The sequence below is a fragment of the Columba livia genome, unplaced genomic scaffold (assembly GCF_036013475.1).
Source record: "Columba livia isolate bColLiv1 breed racing homer unplaced genomic scaffold, bColLiv1.pat.W.v2 Scaffold_156, whole genome shotgun sequence".
Taxonomy (NCBI): Eukaryota; Metazoa; Chordata; class Aves; order Columbiformes; family Columbidae; genus Columba; species Columba livia.
Genome location: NW_027043052.1, coordinates 441,379 through 446,324, shown reverse-complemented (window position 1 = coordinate 446,324; position 4,946 = coordinate 441,379).

Sequence of the window (4,946 nt, the reverse complement as noted above, 5' to 3'; positions counted from 1 at the left end):
CCCCAAGTGACCCTCAAGTGACCTCTATATGACCCCAAGTGACCCCTAAGTGACCCCCAAATGACCTCTATATGACCCCAAGTGACCCCTAAGTGACCCTCAAGTGACCCCCAAGTGACCCCCAGATTGACCCAAAGTGACCCCCAAGTGACCCCCAGTGACCCAAGTGACCCAAAGTGACCCCCAAATGACCCCCATATGACCCCAAGTGACCCACAAATGACCCCCATGACCCACAAGTGACCCCATATGACCCCGAGTGACCCCAAGTGACCCCCAAGTGACCCACAAGTGACCCACAAGTGACCCCCAAGTGACCCCCCCAAATGTTGGGGGGGGGTTTCTATAGGTCCTGGGGTTCTATATGTCACATGGGGGGTTAGGGGGGATCTATAGGTCCCAGGGGGTTTCTATAGGTCCCAAGGGGTCAGGGGGTTCTATATGTCCTAGGTGGGTTCTATATGTCCCAGGGGGATTCTATAGGTCCCAGGGGGTTCGCAGGGGTTCTATATGTCCCAGGGGGTTTCTATAGGTCCCAGGGGGTCAGGGGGTTCTATATGTCCCAGGGGGGGTTCTATAGGTCCCAGGGGGTTCACGGGGGTTCTATATGTCCCAGGGGGGTTCTATAGGTCCCAGGGGCGTCAGGGGATCTATATGTCCTGGGAGGGGTTCTATAGGTCCCAGTGGGTTTCTATAGGTCCCAGGGGGGTCAGGGGGATCTATAGGTCCTGGGGGAGGTCGGGGGGTTCTATATGTCCCAGGAGGGTTCTATAGGTCCTGGGGATGTCAGGGGATCTATATGTCCTGCAGAGGGTCAGGGCGGTTCTATAGGTCCAGGGTGGGGTCAAGGGGGTTCTATATGTCCCAGGGGGCATCTATATGTCCTGGGGGTGGGAGTGGGGGGGGTTGGAGTGGTCAGGAGGAATCTATAGGTCCTAGGGGTTGGGGGGGGGGGGGGTGGTTCAGGGGATCTATATGTCCCAGGGTGGGTCAGGGGGATCTATAGGTCCCAGGGGTTTGGGGGAGGTCATGGGGGGTTCTATATGTCCCAGTGGGTTTCTATAGGTCCCAGGGGGGTCAGGGGGGTTCTATATGTCCTGGGAGGGGATCTATAGGTCCGGTGGAGGTTGGGGGGGGTCTATATGTCCCAGGGTGGGTCAGGGGGGTCTATAGGTCCCAGGGGGTCTATATATCAGGGGGGTTCTATAGGTCCCAGTGGGTTTCTATAGGTCCCAGGGGGGTCAGGGGGGTTCTATATGTCCTGGGGGGGGTCAGGAGGTTCTATATGTCCTGGGAGGGGTTCTATAGGTCCCGGGGGGTTGGGGGATCTATATGTCCCAGGGTGAGTCAGGGGGGATCTATAGGTCCCAGGGGTTTGGGGGAGGTCAGGGGGGGTTCTATAGGTCCCAGTGGGTTTCTATAGGTCCCAGGGGGCTCAGGGGGGTTCTATATGTCCTGGGGGGGGTTCTATAGGTCCCAGGGGGGTTGGGGGATCTATAGGTCCCAGAGTGGGTCAGGGGGATCTATAGGTCCCGTGGAAGTCGGGGGGGGTTCTATATGTCCCAGGGGGGGTCAGGGGGGTTCTATAAGTCCCAGGGGTTTTCTATATGTCCCAGGGGGGGTCAGGGGGATCTATAGGTCCCAGAGTGGGTCAGGGGGATCTATAGGTCCCGGGGAAGTCGGGGGGGTTCTATATGTCCCAGGGGGGGTCAGGGGGGTTCTATAAGTCCCAGGGGTTTTCTATATGTCCCAGGGTGGGTCAGGGGGGATCTATAGGTCCTGGGGGAGGTCGGGGGGGGCTCTATAGGTCCCAGGGTTTTGGGGGTGGGGAGGCAGGGGTTCTATATGTCCCGGGGTGGGGGGGGGGGGGGGTGTGTTCTATACGTACCAGTCGGTGTCGGGGGGGCCGATGACGAGCAGCAGGGGGGGGGCGGGTCCGCTGGGGGGGGGTTTCCCCCCCGCCCCTCCCCCCGCCAGGAAATTCCCGTCCGACAGGCGGCGCCGCAGGAACTGCATCCTATGGATCTATAGGGGGAGCTAGAGGGGCCTTAGGGGGCTACAGGAGGATCTATAGGGGGATCTATAGGGGGAGCTAGAGGGGCCTTAGGGGGCTACAGGAGGATCTACAGGGGCTATAGGGGGATCTATAGGGGGAGCTATAAGGGTCTATAGGGGCTATAGGGGCTATAGGGGGATCTATAGGGGAAGATATAGGGGCTATAGGGGGATCTATAGGGGGGGCTATAAGGGATATAGGGGCTATACGGGCCTTAGGGGGTTAGAGGAGGATCTATAGGGGGATCTATAGGGCGAGCTAGAGGGGCTATACAGGGGATATAGGGGCTACACGGGCCTTAGGGGGCTAGAGGAGGAACTATAGGGCCTATAGGGGGATCTATAGGGGAAGCTATAGGGGCTATAGGGGGATCTATAGGGGGGGCTATAAGGGATATAGGGGCTACACGGGCCTTAGGGGGCTAGAGGAGGATCTATAGGGCCTATAGGGGGATCTATAGGGGAAGCTATAGGGGCTATAGGGGGATCTATAGGGGGGGCTATAAGGGATATAGGGGCTATACGGGCCTTAGGGGGCTAGAGGAGGATCTATAGGGGGATCTATAGGGGGAGCTAGAGGGGCTAGAGGGGCCTTATGGGGCTAGAGGAGGATCTATAGGGGCTATAGGGGGATCTATAGGGGGAGCCATAAGGGATATAGGGGCTAGACGGGCCTTAGGGGCTAGAGGAGGATCTATAGGGGCTATAGGGGGATCTATAGGGGGAGCTATAAGGGATATAGGGGCTAGATGGGCCTTAGGGGGCTAGAGGAGGATCTATAGGGGCTATAGGGGGATCTATAGGGGGAGCTATAAGGGTCTATAGGGGCTATAGGGGCTATAGGGGGATCTATAGGGGAAGCTATAGGGGCTATAGGGGGATCTATAGGGGGGGCTATAAGGGATATAGGGGCTATACGGGCCTTAGGGGGTTAGAGGAGGATCTATAGGGGGATCTATAGGGCGAGCTAGAGGGGCTATACAGGCCTTAGGGGGCTACAGGAAGGATCTATAGGGGCTATAGGGGGATCTATAGGGGGGGCTATAAGGGATATAGGGGCTATACGGGCCTTAGGGGGCTAGAGGAGGATCTACAGGGGCTATAGGGGGATCTATAGGGGGAGCTATAAGGGATATAGGGGCTATACGGGCCTTAGGGGGCTAGAGGAAGATCTATAGGGACTATAGGGGGATCTATAGGGGGAGCTATAAGGGTCTATAGGGGCTATAGGGGGATCTATAGGGGAAGCTATAGGGTCTATAGGGGGATCTATAGGGGGGGCTATAAGGGATATAGGGGCTAGACGGGCCTTAGGGGGCTAGAAGAGGATCTATAGGGTGCCGCGATTGAGAGACGGGGACGCAGCTTGATGCAAGCAAGGTGTCCGCTTTATTGTATGGCAAACATACATTTATATAGTCTAAGGCACACATGTTTCATGCTGATTGGCTAATCACTTTAACAGACATTAAGCTAGCTAAGGCGGGAATCTTAGTCAGGCAGTGTTGGCATGGTAACAAGATCGTTATCTCGTAGTCACAAGCTGTCCCCGCTCCAGGGCTCCAGGGCGCAGGCACCCCCACCCACCACAAGCTCCCCGCCTCCAAGTCGCCTCACAACTACCGCAACACTTAACTTTATTCATACAGCAAACTAGCCTATTAACTCCAAATACAGAAAACTAACTCGTCAACCCTAAATTCAGACAACCCACAGAATCCCACATACTGCATCCTAGATACAGGATCCTAGATACAGCATCCCAGATACAGCATCCTAGATACAGCATCCCAGATACAGCATCCTAGATACAGCATCCCAGATAGAGCATCCTAAACACAACAACCCAGATACAACTTATCCGATACAGCATCCTAGACACAGCATCCTAGATACAGGATCCAGGATACAGAATCCTATATATAGCATCCCAGATACAGGATCCCGGATACAGCATCCTAGATGTAGCATTCCCGATACAGCATCCTAAACACAGCAACCCAGGTACACCATATCCGATACAGCATCCTAGATACAGCATCCCAGGTACACCATCCTAGATATAGCATCCAAAATACAACATCCTATATACAGCATCACAGATGCAATATCCTAGATACAGCATCCCAGACACAGCATCCTACATACAGCATCCCCGATACAGCATCCCCGATACAGCATCCCAGATACAGCATCCTAGATACAGCATCCCAGAGACAGCATCCCAGATACAGCATCCTAGATACAGCATCCCAGACACAGCATCCCAGATACAGCATCCCAGATACAGCATCCTAGATACAGCATCCTAGATACAGCATCCCAGATACAGCATCCCAGAGACAGCATCCCAGAGACAGCATCCCAGAGACAGCATCCTATACACAGCATCCTAGATACTAGGCTCGAAGGGGGATGGGGTTGTAGCTGGGCTTGTCCCAGTGGGGCAGCATTCTAAAACTGATGAGGACCGGGTGGCCTCCTATGCCCCCGGGGATAAACTGGTGTGCTCTGCTCGCTCCCTGAAATGCCTGCACACCAATGCACAGCATGGGGAATAAGCGGGAGGAGTTAGAATCCTGTGTTCGGTCGGGAGATTATGATCTGGTGGCAATTACAGAAACATGGTGGGACAGTTCTCATGACTGGAATGTGGTCATGGATGGCTATGCCCTTTTCAGGAAAGACAGGCCAGCCAGGCGTGGTGGTGGAGTTGCTCTCTATGTGAGAGAGCAGCTACAGTGTACTAAATTCTGCCCAGGAGCGGATGAGGAGCGAGTTGAGAGTGTATGGGTCAGGATCAAGGGGCAGGCTGGCAGGGGTGACACTGCTGTGGGCGTCTGTTACAGGCCACCAGAGCAGGCTGAGGAAGTTGATGAGGCCTTCTATGG